Source organism: Pogona vitticeps, chromosome 5 (assembly GCF_051106095.1).
Source record: "Pogona vitticeps strain Pit_001003342236 chromosome 5, PviZW2.1, whole genome shotgun sequence".
Taxonomy (NCBI): Eukaryota; Metazoa; Chordata; class Lepidosauria; order Squamata; family Agamidae; genus Pogona; species Pogona vitticeps.
Window position 1 is genome coordinate 171,912,692 of NC_135787.1, and position 23,513 is coordinate 171,936,204.

The 23,513-nt window shown below is 42.1% G+C and overlaps 1 protein-coding gene and 1 long non-coding RNA gene across 2 annotated transcripts in view; one reads left to right on the top strand and one right to left on the bottom strand.

The window, feature by feature from the left end:
• TXNRD1 (thioredoxin reductase 1) overlaps nucleotides 1-23,513 on the top strand; it is a 70,690-nt gene that overhangs the window by 5,993 nt on the left and 41,184 nt on the right. The gene's annotated exons all lie outside the window — the stretch shown is intronic.
• Nucleotides 57-22,460, bottom strand: LOC144583114 (uncharacterized). The gene is made up of 3 exons (XR_013536717.1): nucleotides 22,163-22,460; nucleotides 3,546-19,465; nucleotides 57-3,133 (listed from the first exon to the last, which is right to left on the bottom strand). It is a non-coding gene; the product is annotated as an uncharacterized LOC144583114 (long non-coding RNA).

The window sequence follows — 23,513 nt, forward strand, 5'->3', positions numbered from 1 at the left end:
ATCAAGTTAGAGTTTGGTGTAATTACGTGGAAGAAACATGACAGGATCTCCTAATGTTTTATTTTCCTTTTCTGCAAATGTTGGGAGGCTATGAACGTGCATAGATCAGAAGTACCAGGAGATTTATCTTTTATTCTGTTCAGTGTTTCTCAGTCTAATGTGTCCTGCTCATATTGTCGTAAGCTACTATAGTTGTGTCAGAGTCCAGAGGACTCCTTGATACAGTGGGGGGAGGGTGAACAGGACTTATCTTTTGAAGTGAAATGTGTGTATTGCCCTCGGATGGACTGAGAATGTCTTAAAGCCAAAATCATCAATGGGACTTACAGCCAAATAAGTGTGTATAGGACTGTAGTCTGAAAGATCTATTACACACAATTCCAGTGATGTACTTTTTAAAATCTTCATTCAAAAAATGATCAAACGGGACCACTATTTCCACCTACCTAGCCTGCAGAAATGACAGCAACTACAGAACTAGAGACTAGGGCTGTGCTACTTGGGTGTTTTTTTTAAAATCCCAACTCCCAGAATTCCCCAGATAGAATTCCAGGAATTGCTGCCTATAAACACACATCTGCAGATACCTGCACATGTCTACAGTTCACTCACCTAGAACAGGCTCTCTTGGGCTGACTTCCCTTAAAAATAAAAAAACACCAAGCTGACCCAGTGCTTCTTGAGAGGCCTAGGCCTTTGTAAACAGTGTGGTTTTGCTTATTGTGCTCTTTATATGGCAGCCCTAAAGAATTATGGCCTCCTAAGAAGTACTTGGGCCGTTTCTTTTGTCACAAGAAGTAGTTCCGAGATGGCCTGGAAGAGAGGGCCTGTGACAGATGAATGAAATGTAGGGGTCTGTTGGTTTGTGCCTATGGGCAGGATCTCCCCGACTTCAGCCTAGGGAATTATTCGAGAATTTTGAGAGTTGGAGCCACTACCAGCCCTATGAATGGCACAACCCAGTGGGGACGCACTGCGACATGGGGATGGAAGGGAAGGACTGAACAAAGGGTGGGAAATATGCCCTCCCTCTTAATAGCGGGGATTTTGGCGAATCTTTGGGTCTGAGTCCCAAGTCAAAGCCCAAGACTTTGGTACCCAATCTGAATCTTTGGTTGCAAGTCCTGAGTCCCAAGGCCCAAGTCTGAGTCCCTGTTCCCACCCCCAGAAAAAAAAGGGAGGAGTGGGTCGGTTCCAAGTCACAAATCGAGTCCAAGTCATTGGGGGGGAGGGAAGTCAAGCCCAAGTCAAGTCACTGGTGTGACTTAATTCTGACAAGACAGTGAGTCCCACGACTTGAGTCCCCATCCCTGGTCAATAATGGGAGCACCAGAGAGCAGAACAGGAGTCCAGCAAATCTGGAGGGACAACCTACTCCCCATTTTTGAGTTAAATCCATTTTCATTAGTGTTGCTACTTGGGATAAAACCACAGTAATCAATATGTTTAGTACTCTTTTTTTTTTTTTTAAGGAGTGCTTTCTTGTGTAACGCACCTGGAAGTTGAGTCATGGCAACTGGACTTCTTTTTTGTTAGGTTGAAACATTTCGCAACTCGTCCATCATTTCAACCTAACAAGAAAGAAGTCCAGTTGCCATGACTCAGCTTCCAGATAGCCTCACCTAGATGACTGAGAATCTTCACAGATATAGCTTGTGTAATCCAAGTTGTCTGTCATAACACAATCGTGTATCTTGTATTTAGAATACTTGTTCATTTGAAGATAAACAGGGTCATAATTTGCAAGTTTGATTGCTTAGCCATGAGTCCTCGGGGAAATCCTGTTGCGGAAGGGGAAACAGCTTAAGAGAAGGAAATAGACTTTCCCTTACTTTAACAGACTTAAAGCCTGACTTGCCCATTTCTCCCTGAAAGCAAAAAAATCAAATAGTTAAGGAAGCTGGTTATGAAACTTTTTATAGCTTGTCCATGAGACTTGTTTATTCATCTTTGCAAGTGTAATGTTTGAAGAACATTCAAGAGCTCTTTGCTACAGCAGGATCTGAAAGCTAACCTTCCCTGGCTTTGTTGGCATCCATCCTCCTCTGAATGATACAGAGTGCAAGTGGCTCTCAAGAGAAGCAGCCACGATCAGATGCTTACCTCTGTCTGAATGAGTCCTGACAACACCCAGGCCACAACACCTGGGTCTGACAAAAGTCTCCACTCTCAGAACCAGGCATTTGGGTCTGCATGGCACTGAAGAACACCTGGATAGCTGTCTTGCTTTGAGGGTGCCATACGAAGAAGATATCAAGGAAGTGGGTAGTCCAGGGAGCTCTTCCAGATGCTGTCTCTCTCAGTAGCATTTATGGGGGAGCTTGGAATGCTACACAGTTTCTATGCATGGCTAGAAGACTTGAGCATCTGCCATGATGCCTCTTGATTCCCTTGCAATGGAGGGAGTGTGTGGTTCAACATCCCTCCTAATCTACCACCTGAACACCTAGATTCATTGCTCCAGTTTGTTGGCATTTTTCTTTAAGTGTTGTGTCCAGAACTGCCTCATGGTAGGGCCTAATTCTGGTCAACATAAGCAGAAGCTTCTTTAAGCTTCGTATATGAAAATGCCCTTACAAATCTGAGGTTGGACAATGAAGAATTGACACAATGGCCAAAATCCTCTTACCTGCTTATAATTGCATATAACAAATGGCTTTACTCTTTGAGTTGTCTTGAGTTAAGAAATCACCATGGATCCTATCTTTTGCATACTGACTCAGTGTGGAACTCATGATATCTATGGTGATTTCTTACCTTGATGCTTTCACATATGTATAGCTACACAAAAGGATTTTTGTTGATACATATTCTACTTCTTTTGAAAGCCGTCACGTTAGTCTGTCTGAGGAAAGACAGGAGGAAAAAACCCACAGCCTTGTGGTACCTTAGAAATTCTTTATGGCATGAAGCTTTCATGGAGCATGTGATGCATCTAATGAAGTAGACACTTGTGAAAGATTACCGACATTATTAGCGCCATACTAAATCTATTAGTGTTTAAAGTCCACAAGACTCTTTACTGAGTAATTTGCCAGATGCGTTACTGAAACAGAAGGCTGCTTTTTGTAGTTGAGTGCTTCAATAATCAGAGATATGCTTAGATGGTGATGGAAGTTTCAGTTCAATGTATCTGAAAATGGAGAAGGCTATCTTGAGATAACATACCCCATATAATAAAAAGAAGCCTCTGCATCTAAGCAAATCTATGCAGAACACAAGTTCATTTGATTACATTGTTTCCATATTTGATTGCAAAGGAGACTTTAACCCCCATTTATATAAACAGTCAAAGAGGGCAGTTAAAAGCTTCCAAAGGCTTATCATGTACAGTTAGTTCTGTACACATAAAAGGCAGGAATAGAAAATGTATGGAGTTTTTCCACCCTCTTTCTTTTTCCATAGATAAGTGCTGTTGCACTATGTAAAAATAGCATTTGGTCTTCATTTTAATGGGGAGGCTAACATTACAAATGGAAGCCAATTATACTTAATGGCACAAAAATATGTCCTAAATGGGAAGAGAATGAAATGATGATCACAACCTGTATAGCTGGCTTTGTAGTTTGTGCTCCATCTGCCAAGTGGAAGATCAACAAAGACCAAGAGCTTAATCTATACAGTGGAAATTACATATGTATTAGAAGCACCTTTGGTCCCACTTTGAGTCTCCATGTGGACACCTGGTTACAGTAAGCAAAGAGAATGCTGTTAGGAGAGCTAAAAGAAGAGGGGGTAACAGAGTTGTTGCAAAATCCCATCTTAAATAAGTGTTATGTGCCTTAGAACAGGGTTGAGAAACCTGTGGTTCTCCTGGTGTTTTCAGACTACAACTTCCATCATCCCTGACCATTGTGGTCATGCAGGCTGGGATTTTGTCCCATTGTTTGATCCAATCTGGGAGGCTGGTTCCCTCTTATTCCCAGCAACCATATAATATATGGACCATCACAAACTAGCCCATCATTGATGCCTGCCTGCCTGTGCCTTTTTGGCTCTCTGTTGGTGGCTTTTTCTCTTTTCTCTTTTGGTGCAGGTAGGGTTGTTTTGTTTTGGTTCGGTCCCAGAAGGTGTGAGTACTGGGAATGAACTAAGGTGGCTGGCTTAAGCTGTCTGCTTAAGCTGCTTCATGATATTGGGAAATAGAAAACTTCTGCTCTTCTGTGGAGTGGGGAAGGGGAGAGACAGGAAACAAAGGTGTGCTTTTAAAGCCTTGCAAAGCAGCATGCCTTTTAGATTTGTTTTGATTGAAAGCTTCTTCCTAGAATAAGAAAGTGGCAGGAAGCAACAAGGAGGGGGATTTTTAAAATTATTTTTTTCCCCCTGGTTTCCTCCTTTCTGTTTAAAGGGAGGAAGGGCCAAATAGGGTTGCTTGAATTGCCGTGTGGTTCCCTGACCTGAAACCATCTGATCCTTGCATCTGAATGCAAGGATCACACCAAATTTATTATTTATTTATTTTATTCATTCAATTTATGCCCCGCCTCCCCTAGACAGCGTACTACACCTCTCTGTAACCTGAAGTGACCTTACTTAGTCTGCTCCATCCTGCTTTGATTTGCCTGTCTAGTCACACACAAATGTTTGTGCATAACACAGTCTCTCTGAAAGATAAGGCATAAATAACTGTGTTGAGTGGCCCCAAGTACATACTTTTGCTGAAGTACGCAAGAAGTACCATTTCGATTCGGCCAAGGTTCACTGAGTTAAGTGTTCTTTGGAAGAATCCCAGTAACAGCAAATGCTTGCTTTCCAACAAGAAAATTGGCCAGTAGTCCATTGATGAGCTATAGATACGTTAGGAAAAGGATTGGTGCCCATTAGTAGAACATACGCTTTGCATGCATGTGTTCAACCCACTAGAGGCACTCCTCACTTAATGACTGAGTTCTGTTCCTACGACTAGGTTGTTAAGTGAACAGGTCAATTGAGGAGCAAGAGCAGTGTATAAAGGAATAATAATCAGATGTCACTGAGAAGGGCATGGTGAAGACATGGGTCGTAAAGGGTTGTAAATCCAAGCAGTCATTAAACAGGTAGGTTGTTAAGTGAGGAGTACCTGAATTTAAAAGATGATGTGCTGGATCTTTGCCTGAGACACTGGTGAGCTGGTACCACTGAAAAAGTAGTTAATACTGAATACATGGACAAACAGTCTGATATGATTATTAATCAATCAATCAATCAATCAATCAATCAATCAATCAATTAATTAATTAATTAAATGTTTATCCTGCCAATCCAAAGACTTTAAGGCAGCGTGCATGGCTTTTCTGCTGCTCATTTTATCATCTAGATGTCCCTATAAAGTAGGTCAAGCTGGAATTGAGTAACTGCCACCAACTTAATAAAGTATGCCAAGTCCCATTCCAGTACTCTCTAACCAGTGCTTCCCAAACTTGGGTCCCCAGATGTTCTTGGACTACTACTCTCAGCTAGCTACAACTCTAGCTAGCACAGTGAAGAACGTATCAAGAACATATGGGGAATCAAGTTTGAGAACCACTGCTCTTACTGTTCTATTGCACTGGCAGCATCCAGTGTTCCACCATCTATTATGATTTGCTATTTTCCCATGAGGAAATGGGAATCCTGTCTTCCCTGATTTTACTCCTGATCCTTAAAAGCAACAGTAACACCCTCTTCTAAAACAAAACAAAACAAGCAAAAACAGAATGAGATGAGAATATTCAAGAAATACAGGATTCATTTGTCCAAGTCCTGTTTGACAGCTAGGTGTTTGTAATTTACATTGTGGATACTCTCAGAAATGTCCTGAGGTCAAAGGATCATTTATTTCATTGCATGAAAACATCTCCATTAATTTTAATTGGAGCTGCACAAACAGAATCCCTGTACACCCGTCCGGAAATAACCCAGAATCATGTACAAAGCGATCAAGGCAGATGGCAGGGATGCTTTATGGTAGTGCTCAGCTGACTATGACAAATGCCACTTTCAAACATCCCATTCATAATGTGTGTTTTTTTTAACCTTGGAGAGACATGACACCATCTTCCTGGGTTTTGCTGTCGTTTTGACAGCAACATAATGTCACAACATCCATTCTGAAAAATCATTTGTAATTTTCAATAATCTGTAAGTTTCAATCTTGTTTCCTTGTACACTTTTGTACCCAGAGCTTAGGAAAAGTTACAAATTAAGTTCTAGGGTTTCCAATAAAAATTTGGTACATAAGGATGTTTAGAAATGCCAAATTAAAGCAGAGCTTGAAATACTAGCTCACATTATTCATTTTTGTCATTAGCCATTAGTGAAGTCCAAAAGGGCAAAGTTACTTTCTTAGTCTACAGCTTCCAGAAAACCGCAAACAGATTTGCCCATCTCAAGTAAAAATTAATTCATCATTGAGAACAGGAGAAGTCCCCTCAGACTGGAGGAAGGCAAATGTTGACCCTATCTTCAAAAAGGGGGAAAAAGAAGACCCAAATAATTATTGCCCAGTCAGCCTGACATCAATTCCCAGAAAAATTCTAACATGGGTTTCTCAAAAACAAGTCATGCCAGACTAATCTGATCTTTTTTATTGGTAGAGTTACAGGCTTGATAGATGAAGGGAATGCCTTGGATGTAGCATATCTTGATTTCAGTAAGGCCTTTGACAAAGTTCCCCATGATGTTCTTGCAAGGAAGCTAGTAAAATGTGGGCTAGACAGTGCTACTGTTCGGTGGATTTGTAATTGGTTGACTGACCGAACCCAAAGGATACTCACCAATGGCTTCTCTTCATCCTGGAGAGAGGTAACTAGTGGGGTGCCTCAGGGTTCTGTTCTAGGCCCTGTGCTATTCAACATCTTTATCAGTGACTTGGATGAAGGAATAGAGAGTATACTGATTAATTTTGCAGATGATACCAAATTGGGAGGGGTTGCTAATTCTCCAGAGGACAGGATTAAAATTCAAAATGACCTTGACAGATTAGAATCCTGAGCCAAAACTAACAAAATGAATTTCAACAGTGAAAAATGTAAGGTCCTACACCTAGGCAGGAAAAATGAACTGCACAGATACAGGATGGAAGACACCTGGCTAGACAACAGTACCTGTGAAAAGGATCTAGGAGTCTTGGTAGACCACAAACTGAACATGAGTTAGCAGTGTGATGCGGCTGCCAAGAAAGCCAATGCAATTCTTGTTTGCATCAATAGGAGTATAGTGTCTAGATCAAGGGAAGTGACAGTACCACTCTATTCTGCTTTGGTCAGACCTCACCTGGAGTATTGTGTCCAGTTCTGGGCACCACAATTCAAGAAGGATGTTGACAACTTGGAAAGTGTCCAGAGGAGGGTGACCAAAATGGTCAAAGGTCTGGAAGCAATGTCCTACGAGGAGCGGCTTAGGGAATTGGGAATGTTTAGCCTTACAAAAAGATGGTTAAAAGGGGACATGATAGCCATGTTTAAATATTTGAAGGGATGTCATGTCAAGGAAGGGACAGGTTTGTTTTCCATGGCTCCAGACACTAGGACAAGGAGCAATGACTTCAAACGACAGGAAAAGAGATTCTACCTGAATCTCAAGAAGAACTTCCTGAGAGTCAGAGCTGGTCGGCAGTGGAATATGCTGCCTCGGAGTGTGGTGAAGTCTCCTTCTTTGGAGGTGTTTTAAGCAGAGGCTCGATGGCCATCTGTCGGGAGTGCTTTGATGGAGTTCCTGCATGGCACGGGGTTGGACTCGATGGCCCCTGTGGTCTCTTCCAACTCTGTGATTCTGTGATTGTTAAGATCAGTTATAAAGAGTCTTTATGTTAATTACAATCGAAATAAACCAAAGCCAGTCTGCAAATCAGAGTGCCTGTTCCACACAATTGTAGTTTTAGAAGAGATAGCCGTGTTAGTCTGTGCAAGTATATCAGGCAAAATCTAAAGAAACAAAACAAAACAAGACAAAAATCACATAGCACCTTAAAGACTATTACATTTTAATATGAGCTTTTGTGGACAAGTCTACTTCGTCAGACATATGGAAAAGAAACATGAAAAACTAGATGAAATTCCAAATTCACAAGTAAAACATTTTTAAACATTCATTGGCTCAGGTGTGTGGTTACATCTCACGTGCAGTAATTTATGGCCTATGTTTAGTTTTAGGGACGTGGTGGCGCTGCAGGTTAAACTGTAGAAGCCTCTGTGCTGCAAGGTCAGAAGATCAGCAGACGTTAAGATCGAATCCACACGACGGAGTGAGCTCCTGTCACTTGTCCCAGCTCCTGCCAACCTAGCAGTTTGAAAGCATGTAAAAATGCAAGTAGATAAATAGGTACCACCTCGGTGGGAAGGTAATGGCGTTCCGTGTGTAGTCGCGCTGGCCACGTGACCACAGAAACTGTCTTCGGACAAACGCTGGCTCTATGGCTTGGAAATGGAGATGAGCACCACGCCCTAGAGTCAGACATGACTGGACTAAATATTAAGGGGAACTATTACCTTATGTTTGGTTTTAAGTCATATTGTAATGTAAACATTCCTAGAGGAGATAGAAAACAGATAACTATGCAGCGCAAAAGGGGTGGGGGAGAAGTTGGGTGTGGGTGTGAGTTGGTGAAGGCTGACAGGAAAGGAGATATCGGTAAATTCAAGGTGGGGGGAAGAGAGGGATAAAAAATATATATAAAATTAAAATATTTTTTCCATATATCCGACTAAGTGGATTTGTCCACAAAAGCTCACATTAAAATATAATAGTTAGTCTTTAAGGTGCCACATGTTTTTCTCTTGTTTTGTTTTGTTTTTCTTTGGATTTCACCTAATAGATGTTCCACACAACAATCCAGACGAAACGGGGAATTCTGGTTAATTTAAAAACTGAGCTAAAATAAATAGACTCTCTGTGCTCTTATGAACATAAAAGGGGAGACGGAAGAGAGGACCATGTACAGTAAGTTCATGGCAGAAAACTATGGTTACCTGTTACATATAAAAGCCTTATTTGCACACCTATTCCCCATCTTCATTTGTCCAGATCCTGGCTAAATCTCAGGCTGAAAGACTAAGATTCAGAAAAGGCAATCTGCAATACATTTAACAATGGCTAATTAATCTTTGAATAAAGCAAGCCTCTGGTAACTGTTCAGTAACACAAGCAAGCACATGGGTAATACAACATGAATTCAAGAAGCCTGCTTGTAGCATGTGGGTTTCCATGAACACCAAAGGTTAAGTGGAGGGTTGGGAAGGATTGGACAGCCTTAGTCAGGTAGTTCTGTGCAGGACCCACCAAAATGTCAAGAAAGCTTGCATGTATGGGCTGCATTTTGTCTTGGCCTGATGAAGAGTCCTGAGAAATGTGAAAAGTTATATATTCTTTTGTGACTTATTAATGCCAATAAAAATATTGTCCAAATGTAAAATTTGAATGTATTGCCATGCATGCTTCCCCATCTGAATATCTCCCTGTTCATTGCGTCAGGCTTGATAATGCACAGATGCCATGATTTTTGGGTTGTCCTTAATGCTAGGTTCCATTTACCCCAGATTTAATTTGTTTTTATCATCCAGGAGCACCTTTATTCATTGATTTATTCATTCATTCTTGTGTCAGTGTCTGTTGGCTTTCATTTTCACCATGGAGCCTGTACTAAGAAGTAGCTGATCTGTGAAACCTTTGGGCACCTGCTGAATGCTTATGTTTATGCTCACTGGATTTGATTAATTAAGCTTCTCTTGATAAACACTCCTGTGGCTTGCCAGCCCACCCACCCCCCTTTTTCCAGCACAGATAATATGCTTAACACTCCTGTTGGCTGGCAAATCCTCAGAAATGCCACTCCCACTCAAGATGCATTTCTGTTTGTCGAGTCATTTCATGGAATAATGTGCTTTGGCATATCAGTGACAGAAATCCATATAGCGGCACTTTCCCCTCAGTTTTTTATTTTTATTTCCCCATCCCACCCCAAAACTGTTTTCTACTGGAAATTGCTGAGGAAAAGAACAAGGAAAGGCAGGTAACTGAAAGTGAAAGATTTGGGGCAAGGGGATTTCCTTTTCCACGGCCATAGTAATCATCATCATGAGCTATCAAGTCAATTCTGACTTTCGATGACCCTTTTCAGGGTTTCCTAGGTGGAGAATGCTCAGAAATGGTTTACCATTCCCTTATTCTGGGGACTCCCTGGGACTGTGCAGCTTGCCCAAGGCTACACAGGCTGGCTCTTCTCCCTTGAGGCACAGTGGGGAATTGACTTCACAACCTCTGACTCTACAGCCAGATCCCTAATCCACTGAGCTATCCAGCTAGCTTTCCCACGAGCATAAACTTGCAGGAAAAAAAAAACACAAAAAGATTTGCCACATCTTAGAGATTTGCAGGATTTGGCATAAACCTCTGTGAATTCTGGCCTGTTTCATTGTGCATAGGATACTGGCCTCAGTTGACAGATATATGCATGCGTGGGTGAGTGAAAGTTTAAAAACAATATGCACTGAGGCAATTAGTTAAGCATTCCCCTTTGACAGCATACTTAGCTTGCAATCTTAAGTAAACTTACACAGCACTTATAGGAACGATTACAATTTCTTTTAAAAGATATTTCTTTAATAATAAAATGCAACCTCACCATGGCCCTCCCTCCCCGTGGGGAGCAGGGACCTATTTTAATGGTCCACCCCCATAGGCTACTGGATCCTATAGAATTCCAGGATTCCATGCAAGGGATTCCGATTGATCTGGGTGGCACTATTGTCCAGGCCCTGGCTGACGGCTGGTTTGCCGCTGCCACCAGGGCTGTGGACACGGTCACTCCTAAATGCCAACTCCGGCACAGAGCTTGACCAGCACCCTGGTTTGACCATCATCTGCGAGCTATGAAGTGGAGCAGGAGAAGGCTGGAGAGCATTTGGAGGCAGTACCTGATGGAGAATAAACTGAAAGCTGCTAGGATCGTGTCTAACCTTTACCTTGCCAAAGTGAAGGCTGCCAGGAAAGTTTGCTTCGCTGTCTGTATAGTATGCAGTCTATCCGGAATTGGTCATAACAATTGGCATCCCCTTAGCATCTCATCTGACCAATTTGCAGCATTATTTAAATCTAAAGTGGAGGCCATCCGTCAGGACCTAACCCCTATTTGAAAACAGTAGATCGAGCCAAGACATCCAGCGCACCGCCTTGTCCAATGAGAATTACTCAGCTTCAGCCTGTGACGTCAGTAGAAGTGGACAAAGTGCTTGATCGCTGTTGTGCCACCTCCTCCTCCCTTGACTGTTGCCCGGCCTGGCTAATCAAAGCAGCCAGGCCTGTGGCAATCGAATGGGCCACTGCAATAATTAATGGTCTCTCCAGGAGATGCTCATGAGGCCCATTAGGAAGAAACCGAGCTTGGCAATGGACAAGATTGACAATTATAGGCCTGTCGCCAATGTTTCTTTCCTTAGCAAGGTAGTAGAGAGGGTGGTGGCTGATAAGCTTCAGGACCCTTTTGGATGAAACCAGTGCCCTGGATCTGTTTCAGTTGGGCTTCAGGCTGCACCACGGTATGGAAACAGCATTGGTCGCCCTGCTAGATTACCTACCGAGGGAGGCCGACAGGCAAAATGTCCTTGTTGGTTCTCCTTGACACCTCAGCTGCCTTTGATACCGTCAACCACGGTATCCTCCTGGGGAGGCTCTCTGAGTTGGGGATCGGTGGTCTGGCTCTTGCCTGGCTCCGTTCCTTCTTGGAGGATCATTCTCAGAGAGTCCAGCTTGGGGAGAATGTATCAGCCCCATGGATCCTCAGTTGTGGGGTCCTGTAGGGCTCAATCGTCTCTCCAGTGCTGTTTAACATCTACATGAGGCTGCTGGGTGGGGTTATCCGGAGGTCTGGTGCCTTGTGTCATCAGTATGCTCTATATCTCCTTTTTCCCATCAGCAGTGGATGCCATTATGCCCCTTGAGCGCTGCCTGGGGTTTGTTCTGCAATGGATACAGGAGTATGGACTGAACCCAGACAGGACAGAGGTCTCAGGGGTGGGCGCCCCTGTTATCAGTGGTTTGGGAAGCTCCCTCAATTTTGGGGGAGTGACTCTCACCACAAAGAGTGTGGTCCACAGCCTGGGGGTCCATCTTGACCCAGTGCTTACCATGGAGTCCCAGGTAACATCTGTAGTCCACACCGCCCATTTACATCTTCAGCGGATTGCCCAGCTGCGTTCCTATCTTGATGTTGGGGTGGTCACCACTCTTGTCCACATGCTCATAGTCTCGAGATTAGACTACAGTGGGGTCTTGACTTGAGAACTTAATCCGTATTGGAAGGCGGTTCTCAAGTCAAAAAGTCCTCAGGTCAAATTTGCATATCCCATAGGAATGCATTGAAAACCATTTGATCCGTATCTGCTCTTTTCCGTCCATAGAAACTAATGGGAAGCTGCTATTCTGCCTTCGACCACTAGAGGGGGATATTTTGTTTCTTTTTTTCTTAGGTCAAGAAAGGTTCAGGGAAGGCAGGGAAAATACAGTCCAGGCAGGACAGTACCAGGCAGTCCGAAGACTGTCTCCCAATCCACTCTCTAAACGCTGGGAGGAGTGAGGAAGCAGACAGGCACCCTTTTCACTGGCCAACAGTTAACTGAAAGTTCACATTTTGCACTTTCCCTGCCTCCCACGTGGGTTTTTTTTCAGTTCTTAACTCAAATCTAAGTACTTAAGTCAAGTCAATATTTTCCTATGAGAGTGGTTCTTAAGTCAAAATGTTCTTAACTCGAGCCGTTCTTAAGTCAAGACCCCACTGTACTGCAATGCACTCTACATGGGGCTTCCCTTGAGATTGATTTGGAAACTTCAAATGGTCCAGAACACAGTGGCCAGATTACTAACTGGGGTGAAAAAATATCATCATATTTTCCCCACTCTGGCCATCTTACACTGGTTACCCAGTAGATTCCGCATCAATTTCAAGGTTCGAATGTTTACATATAAAGCCCTAAATGGTTTAGGACCTCTATACCTCTCAGAGCGCCTTCTTCCACCTAGTTCTACCCATGTCACTCATTCTAGCCAGACTGGGCAGGTGAGGGGCTTACCTCTGAGAGAGGATTGGAAGGAATAAACTAGAAACAGGGCCTTCTTGGCGGTGGCCCCTCACCTTTGGAACATTCTCCTATTTGAGAGCCACCTGGCCCCCTCGCTGCGAGTTTTTAAAGAGTAAACTGAAGACCTGGCTCTTTGGGCAGGCCTTCTCTCCTGCCACTACTTAATTTTTTCCCTCGTGTTTTTGGCTTGTTTTATTCTTCTTATTGATTATTTTAATTTTATTGCCTTTTTCAACTGTAAATTGCCCAGAGTAGTTCCATCTAGATGGGCAATATAAAAGCCAAACAAACAAACAAATATTTTCTTTGCTTCCTCTTGGATTTACCTTCTGCTTTGTTTTTATTTTACTTACCCTCTATTTTAAACAAAGTTGGGAAATCACCGTAGTTACTTGAATGAGTTACTTTTTTGTAGCAAGAGTATAATGGAGTCATATTTCGGAAGCAGCATCATAATGGGGAAGGAAGTCGCATTACTCACATGACAAATGGGTTTTTTTAAATTGAAACTTATTTGAAAGGGCATGTTAATGTATTTTTAGAAACACTGGCTGGAACTGTTTCGTATCTACACAGGTGCAAGACCAAATTACAAGTGTGATTATTGCAAAATTTAAAAGGCAGCTTAGACATTTGCTGTCATGCACTGAATCACATAAATGGGGTGTGAGAGCATATATTTGCACTGATGTCTTAATTTAGAGCAATTTGTCACTGAAATTTATGTCTGTGCAGATATGCAAGCAGATTGAACTAATAGGATTTTGGCTGTTTTCACAGGAATTTTTCAAGATATTCATTCCATGTCTTGCTTCATTTGCAAAAGCTTACCTAAACAGATAGGATAAACTTGCTGAATCTTAACAAGGAGGTTCATTAGGTTTTGCAGGAAGGGCCAGCCACTGTTTTGGTCATTTTGGGGCATGGAAGTCCAACATGAGACTCTATCAACCAATTCTAGCACTCTATTCCCCAGAGAGGATAACACATACATCTTTCTATCATCCTCACTGTCATGATCACCATTGGCTTTTAATGGCAGGAACACCCTGAGAAAAGGATCACTGGAACAACTGTCAATGAATATTAGTAATTATTGCTCACACAAGAGTACAGCAATTATTTTGGGATGGAGAGCAAATCAACATTCTACAAGACAATTCCAAATATGGAGGCAACCCAAACATGGACAGAGCAGGGACAGAGTTTCTATCCAGTCCTCTGAAGATGCCAGCCACAGAGACTGGCGAAATATCAGGAATAACAACCTTCAGAACACAGCCAAAGAACCCGAAAAACCCACAACAACCATCAGATCCCGGCCGTGAAAGCCTTCGAGAATATAAAAAATTTAAACTTTTAAACTGGGCTTGGATCAGCCTTGCTTTGCATTTGGGTAAGAAGTGGTTAACTCATGAAAAAAGGAGTCAGGATTTTCCCCTGCTTGGTATCCTTTGTGAATGGCAGTGAGTACAAGATGGTTATCTTGTAGACCATCTTGACGGCTGTCATTGGTATTGTCAATATTCAGTCCATCCTTTGCCATGTAAGGCTTGGCATCCTTTTTCCTGCTGGCAATGTGGGCACAATATTGTGCAGCAATATTAGGCCATTTCCTGGCATTCTGAATCATGGATAGAAAAGCATAATATCTCATATTCATAAACCAGAGAGGTTTCCTTGAAGAATTGAATGCTAACAAGTGGTCTTTAGGTAGTACAGTGCATTCCATGCAGTTTGCACAAGTCAGCATCTTGGTGGGTGCATTTTGAAGCAGTTGCCATTTCCATATTCTTTCCCAACTGCATGTTATTTGTGGTATTTAATGCTTCATTCCCTTCTTTTCAAAGTAAGTAAAAGATTTGTTCAAATCCATGTTTGTTTCCTTTTGTGCTCTTCAACTTGCCCAAACAGGTAAGGCAATTATATTCCAGTATATGCAAATACAAAGATTTGCATCTTTTCTGCCAAGTTATAAAGAACCCATCCAGTTATTCTGTTAGATTACTTCCTTGTTGGCTGTTAGGCTGCCTAGAAGCTAAGGTCATACAGTGAGAAGGATTGTATCTTCGATTAAAGCTACTTCACTTGTGACAATTTTCAAAGATGTATGGTATAAATTGTTCCTGTATTTGTTGTTCGTTATTAACTACATTTGTAGCCCTTCATTCCTCAAAGAAGTCCAAGGCACACGTTTTTTGGCACATGATTCTCCTTCCAGCTATTTTATCCTCACGATAACCTGGTGAGATAGGTTGTGTATAATTACAAGTCTCCTTGGCAGTCAAACCTTCTAATTTCTAGTGCACTTGAAGGATCTGGAAACATACCCCTACAGAAATTGCTTGCAGTCCTTTGCAATAATGCAGGAAAAGTTGAAAGTAGCAGGAAAAGAGGAAGATGGAATATGAGATGGGTCAACTTTCATGAAGAAAGGCACAGCCTTGTGTTTACAGAAGCTGAGCAGGTCTGTCGAGGATAGGACATTTTGGAGGTCGCTCATTCATAGGGTCACCCACCATACATCAGAGCTAATTTGATGACACATAGTAGCAACCCTAATGGACTTAGAGCATTAGTGAATGCATGGGTTTCAATTAAGTGAAGCACATATTGGGAAACATGACTTCTTTGGATTGCAACTCACAGAATAGTCCAGTCAGTAGGGCCATGTGCAGTTCAAAAACTAACTTATCCAAGCTCTGACCTGAAGGATACCAGATGAAAAATTCTTGCTCAGTGGTTTAGGTATCTGGCTGTGGAGGCAGAGGTTGTGAGTTTGACCTTCCCCCCCCCCCGCCACTGTACCTACAGGGAAAAGAGCCAGCCTGTATGGTCTTGGGCAAACTGTACAGTCCCAGGGAGCCCCCAGAAGGAATAATATACCTGAAAATGGTCACCATATGGCAGAATTGACCTGCTTCTTCATCTTCTTCAGTACCAGGCACAGTCAATCAAAATATGATGATGATGATGATGATGATGATGATGATGATGATGATGATGATGATGATGATGATGACGATGATGATGATGATTCAAGCAGGGGTTCCAGTATGTACATCAGCCTTGGCCTGCCAATTGCAGGGCTTGATGCTTCCTCCATATGTTTGCAGTTGCAGAAGGCTTTGAGACATGAGCCGCACAATCCTTATATCCTGGGATCAAACTGCTTATCCTATTAAAGCAGGGGCGTACAACTTTGCCAATTTATTTTGTTTGCTGAAGCCAATCGCTAGTAGATGTAGATTGACTTTCCAGATACCCCTGCTGTAGATTATCTTCCTCAAGAAATTCCCCTGTCCCAAGTGTGTTTTTTCAACCTCATGTTCGCATGGGCACATGTAAATGTTACATAGTCCAATCACCATAATCATAATTGGAGTAAAAGTACTACACATAAGAAAGGGAGCTCTAGCTTTGAATGCAAAGGGAAAGAAACCATTGGCAAGAATCCTGTTGAGTAAATTATACCTGCATAATGTAATGACATCATCAATAGGCAGAAATTGCTGGGCTCTTGCTTTGGTCTTGGGATTCATCCAACTATACCACAATGAGAATGATTGCAGGCTAGTTATGGGCAACATGGGTGATCACACACACACACCAGATTGAAGAAATAACTCTTTGATTAATGGCAATCTTTCCCTGCCCAATGACATGGCCACCTTCATGCAGGCATAATTTCCCCGGCAGAAGTTGGGTCATTATTTCTTTAGATCTTAAGCACGAGAACTTAATGGTGTTGTTGATTTTGCCCAGTCATGCTGTGAATGGCAATTTGCCCAGTGCAAAAGGTGTGGCAGTTCATAATTCCAGACAGATTTGTTATAACCGCTTCTCTCTATATCTGATGGTTGTTTCTTGACACATGCAAATATTTTAAACTTCTAAACTTTACTTAATTGTAAATATGTTTTAGAGTTACTTAGGCAGTTACATAGGAAGAGACAAACTTTTATGGCAATCTAAAATCCCTTTTTTTTGGAAGTGGCCTAATGGGTTAGGTCTTGAACCTTTTTTCACAGATATCAAAAGCTGCAATTACCTTCAATGGATGGGGGGCCCTCCCCCTTTTTTGCATCCTTCACCTTGCTTACATAGGTATAGAAAAAAAACTACACTCAATTCAATGCTTTTTGCTTTGTGCAACTTTTTATTCCTTTCTGGGCTCCTTATCTACTTCCTGGTTGGATAGTTAAGGGTCAGACCTAGCCCTCCCCTGCCTCGTATTTCTCTCTTATAACATTAATAAATAGTATGCAGCCATTTATTTTGTTCTTTAGTTTAAGTCCTGCAGTTTTGCACCTCTGCAGGTTTGTAGGCTGTGGCCTAGAAAGCTCTTATTTTTAATGTATTTGTGAAGGCTTTCATGGCCAGGATCTAATGGCTGTTGTGGGTTTTTCGGGCTCTTTGGCCATGTTGTGAAGGTTGTTCTTCGTAACGTTTCACCAGTCTCTGTGGCCGGCATCAACCACAGTGACAGATAATCTCTTCTCCTTAGCACAACAATACACCCACAACAAGACACACTAATCACCCATCTACAGAAAAAAGACAAAAGCCTATCTCATAGCCATAAATACTACACTCCCAAGCCAACTACACCAGAGCACAGAATGCTGTCCTCTGAAGATGCCGGCCACAGAGACTGGCGAAACGTTAGGAAGAACAACCTTCAGAACATAGTCAAAGAACCCGAAAAACCCACAACAACCAACTCTTCTTTTTAGTTTGAGCCTAGTTACAGCAACCCCATTTATTTTATTTTAAATATTTTAAAATATTTTTTGCTGCTCCTCTTCTTATGACAGCTTTGAGGGCTGCCTTTTCCAGACTATGGTCTTCTGCATGTAGTAATCTATAGTTCCCATTATTCATAGCCTGTAACCAGTGGGCTCAGGAAGGTTGGTTTAGGGTATTTCATATCTGCACAATTCTTCTATAAAATGAAAAAAAAAATGAACACAACTGAGCTCTCAACCATCTGTGTCAATCAGATTCAGTATATACAGATAAGCAAGATGTTTGATGTCATTAATTCATAGGGTTGCCATGATCCTTATGAGATCATACATAATAATCATCACTACCCACCAGCATCACCAAATAATGCAGAGCATGGAGAAGACTGTATGTTTTTCCTCTCATGTTATTAAAGATAAAGAGCCTGTCAAAAAAAGAGGCGGCAAACCTAATTTAGTACCACAAACAGTCTACATGCATAGAATCATAGGGTAACTGAGTTGGAAGGGGCCAATAAGACCAGTGAGTCCAGCCCCCTTGCTCTGTACAGGAATTCACATCAAAGCATATCTGACACATGGTTGTCCAATCTTCTCTTGAATGCCTTCAGATTTGAAGCCAAACTTTTTAAAACCTGTTTTTAAGAGCTCAAATATTTCCCCTTACAATTACAGAGAAATCTCTGAGCAGCAGTTTCTAAGCTCTGTACATAAGTGCTAAAGGTTCAGGAGCTCTGCCTTCTTCTGCATCTGGCCACCTGATACCTCAACATCAGTGGTTCCTGACCCTGGGTAACCCAGGTATTCTTGGATGGCAGTTCCCAAAAGCCTTTGCCATCAGCTGTGCTAGCTAGGGCTTGTGAGAGTTGCAATCCAAGAACACCAGGTTGGGGACCCCTATTTTACATAAATTGATTCCAAATAGCTACTCTGTCAACTCTTGAGCCTCACCTCTCTTTTTACACAAACACAACTTTTCTTCCTGCCAGTGCTGCTATATTGAAAAGGCCTTCCTTTAACTAGTCAGTTTGCTTCTTTGGCCTCTCTGCACTGGGATATTTAACACTAATATTTGCTCTAACAAATATTGGACAGTTTTACTGTCCATGCTGGTGTACAGTAAAAAAAACAACAAGGAACTTCCTTGTGCTTTGCAAAATGCCCTCTGGCCATTTAAACTCCTGGGGAGACCACGTGCAGTCAGCTTCTTCCAGAAGACTGGCTAGGCTTGAAAAATTGATTATTATAAAAAATAAATACTTTTTAAAGCCAACATTTTAAAAAAAGAGACTGTTATCTTGTGGGCTTGAGGGTCTGGTTGTATTATATATATATATTTTAAAATTCCGTCTTGGTAGACAGCAGAGACCAATTCTGCTATTCATACACCAGGATCACAGGCACATCTCTTAGGCTCTGTAGGTTATAATGGTCAAGGAGCCAGTGTGTTCAGTAAGGCATAAGCAGGATTTCAGCCTTAGGTTATCTTTTGTACAAACACAGGCAAAATGAACTGGTTTGCAAATTGAAAGGCTCAGTTTTTGACCATGAGAAAAATCAAATAAAGGTCTTTAATGCAGTTTCATGCACGTCACTTCAGTCTGTCTTGAATGTCTTAGGCTGGGCCTACTCTTTGCCTTCTTAGTTATCCTAGTTCTCTGCTGAATAAAGGCTGCACGGAGGTTCCTGAGAACAAGAAAGAGTATATTATGGGTTTGTTTGTTTGTTGAAGGTGAAATATTTTCCCCACTTGATTATTTATACATAATTTATACACTTATACATAATAAGTGTACCAATAATATTTATACATAATAAAGAGACTGGAGTCTGATTTGTTCTAATTGCTTCTTGCTTAAAATAGGCTGGCTCCTTATTTGGCTTTCATTTTAATTGTCGCTTAAATTGTCGGTGAACTTTGGTTATCCAAATAAACCTGTCCGGCACTTCTTAATCTCCCCTTCTTCTATTACATATATTTTGAAACTGGTTTCCATAATGGATGGGAAGAAGCTTACTAAATGATACATCACCCAGCTGATAGGTGCGTGCAGGGAGTGGAGGCAGCAGCCCCCTCCTGGAAGGGAGACAGGGCCTGGTATCTCTGAGGATTGGCACCACCATGCAGATAAGTGGGGGTGCATCACCCCCACCCCCTGCCACTCCTCCCCATCCTTTAATATTATTTTTAATTTAAGGGGTTTAATTTGGAGTGGGATTGGCTAAACACGGAGAGTAAGAAATTCCCTTGGAGGCCTGATAGGCACAAAGGCTGACCTCCTCTTGGCAACCACTGGCCTAGTAACCACAAGCCCAGGACTAATGAATGATGCCAACAGCTGACCTGTTGAGCAGAGGTATGTAGGTATGTGTTCTCTACTGCATGCTTCTACTGCTTAGGTATAGGGCTTTGACCTCTATTTGTTCTGATGAATAGCTTTAAATCATTCTATAAACAGTTTTATTGACTTTGCTTTGGCTCGGGATCCCCAGATTCAGGACAGGATACAAATAATGCTGTATGCAACCTAGAGATCCACCAGTGGATCCCAATCTATCCTCTGTCCTTACATGATCTATAGCAGTGGTCCCCAACCTTGGGCCTCCAGATGTTCTTGGACTAGAACTCCCAGAAGCCTTCACCACCACCTGTGCTGGCCAGGATTTCTGGGAGCGGAAGTCCAAGAACATCTGGAGGCCCAAGGTTGGGGACCACTGATCTATAGGCACCTAAATGGATAAACAGACAATAAATAAATACAGCATGCCTTTTATCCAGAACAATTACTTTCTGCCATATGCTGGTTTATGCAGATTCACCAGCTAAAACTCTTCATTGCATGAAGAGAAGTTTTCTTTCTCAAGGCGATTTCCTTACTTCCTTTGCTTGGACTGGAACTATCGTCTTTGAATACTCCTACAGCTCCAGTAAAAAAGTAGTCCTTGGTTGTTATTGGTTTTTTTTTTAATGATGCTTATGGTTTCTTTTGTTTGTTGCAATGCCTTGTGATCCATGGAGAGAACACAGATCTTAATCTTAGATCTGCATTTTGGGAGGCAAGGAAGATTACTAATTATGACAGTTTTTTGTGCTTAAATTGTAGGTTTCTTTCTCTCCCACAGCACTTTAAGAACTTACACAATCCCTTGTTTCAAGTTCAGAAGGCTTTGTTCTCCACCCATTCTCTTTTCTTCCTCCAGCCCTCTGATATTAATCTGCCAGGCAGCATTTACAATGCAGGTTTACTGAAAGCAACTGCAACTCAGTTCATTTTGACTTACTGCCATGGACATCTGAAATTGCAGCCTTTGTCCACGTTCTCCCACATCTCACCCCAAGGGGACAGCTACAGTTGAGAACAGAAGAAGAGAGATTCTGATTCAGATCAGAAATCCACTGATGTCAACACCTAAATCTGGCCCCTCCATTAGTCAGAGTGGGGAACCTGCCTTAGGCAGTACCCCATCAACAAGAACGCCCTGGGGAGAGCTTTGTTGGGTGTCCTCTGAGTGTGGCATGTGGGACAGTTGGCCTGGTTTTCCATAGACACCCAGGCTCCAAAATGCCTTAGTCCACAGGATTCACAAAGCCAGGAATTATAGGCTCATTGACCTTTAAGATCACCAGTGCTGTGGCAGGCGCAGGACGCATCTCCCATGACAAGTTGCTAGGTGTTAGCAGAACAATCAGCACCAACGAGCAGCACCTGAAATTGAAATGACTTCCCTTTTTTGGAATCTCAGAAAATAGAATAAGAAAACAAGAAATCTTATTAGGAAAATACAGTTGGGCAGGAAAGACAAAAGCCACCCTGGCTCCAGCTGCAGTGGAGATGCAGAGATGTTCTGACTGCCTCCTTAAAAACAAAGGCAAGATGTCTCCCCTGGCCTCCCTCAGAAAGAGTCTAGGAAGTGTGAGGAGAAGAAAAGGAAACAATACTAGCAGTCCTAAGAATATTTCAGCCTAGACTGAAGATAGGTCTGTGCAGGTTCAAGGACAGTCTAGCAACCCTGAGGAGGTCCCACTGTATCTATCCCTCCCCTTGCGAAGCTATGCATTTCTTCAGTGTAAGCTGAGATGACCCCAATCATATCCAACACCAGTAGGGCCTGGCACTGAGGAAGGACCACTTAGGGCCTGACTTTGGGGCCTGCCTGCCTCTGTGGAGAACATTATATTATGAGAGATGGAAGACCTGGCAATGGACATTCTGTGCACTTCTCCTTCCTCCTCGAGTGGCTGGAGAGGAAAGGACACCACTTGCCAGCATCATGCTTCCTACAGTAAGCCAAATATCTAGGGAAGGTCCTCGGCACTCTGAGGTCAGTGCCCCTTCCCTGCTTTACCTCTCAGCAGTAACAATACCTTCCCTGTTGTCTTACCTTATCTTGTGGGTGGTGGACAAATGCAGCAAAAGCAGATGAAGATCACATGGTCTTCCAGATGTTGTCAAACTTCAGTTGCCATCGTCCTCCATATTGGAATGATGAGATTCGCAGTTGACCAACATCTGGAACTCTCTTATCTCTCCCATACAAGATTGCTGGTGAGAATTGCAGAGATGGGAGTATGTGAAATACTTTGATTACTGAAAGGCAAAGAGATGAATGCTAAATATTATTATGCCCTTGTTATGGGAACTGCTACAGTGAAATAGGAACAGTGTGGTCATGTGTGCTGTGTGTGTGGAAACCCGCAGTCCTTTAGACCAGTGGTTCTTAACGTGGGCGATAATGCCCCCTAGGGGGCGATTTCATTTTTCAGGGGGGTGGTAGAACGAAAAGGGGCGGCATGGGGGCGCTGGAGCAGAAGGGGGCGGTAGGGGGGCGCTGGAGCAAGCCAAACCTGTGAAGATGGCTGCAGCCTTTTTACAGTGTGCATGAATATATATTTTCCTCCAATTTTAATTTAGTTTCAGACTTTTTGTCTTGAAATTTTTAGTTCCTGCATTTGTTTTTATGCCCTTTTTATATTTCTTTTTGCGTCTTAATATTTACTTGCAACTAAATCACTAAATGTTACTTTTTGGGGGGCATTTCATTTTCTTGGAATTTAATTTTGTTTTCAGGGGTCATTGGATTTAAGTGTCTTAAATAAATAAACAAATAAACAAATAAATAAACAAATAAACAAATAAACCAATAAACCAATAAATAAGATATCATCACCGTGGGGAGGGGGGCGATGATAACTTCCTCAATGGCTCAAGGGGGCGTTTCTTTCAAAAAGGTTAAGAACCACTGCTTTAGACCTCTGTCCGGAAACTTTTTTTAAAAATGCTCTTTTTTTGCTTTGTCATGCTGTAACTGGCAGTTCGCCCAGAGCAAAAGGGAGTGGCTCTTTCATATCCTGCTTAGTTTAAATCTGCCCTGTAATTTCTGGCTGGGAGATGACAAAAAACTATTTAAAAAAAGATGTGTTAAAATTATGAAGTATTAACATTGTTTATGAAAGGCCCTAACAATTGGAAGACCTTTTGTGAAATACAGCACACTAACCTGACCTTCATTTGAAAGTGAAGCCTCTTTTTATGTCTTTGAAGCTTGATCCAAAGTGCAAGTGAAATAGATTTGTATTATGCCTTAGACCTCATATTAAATGATCTACTAACGCAAGTGGCAAGAGAATAGCAGGATTGGTACACCCCTTCCCCTCATTAAGCATAAATAGAGGAGCCAGTTCTAATGTATAATAGTAACATTATAGTAAGACACATTTAACAGAGCACAAAAG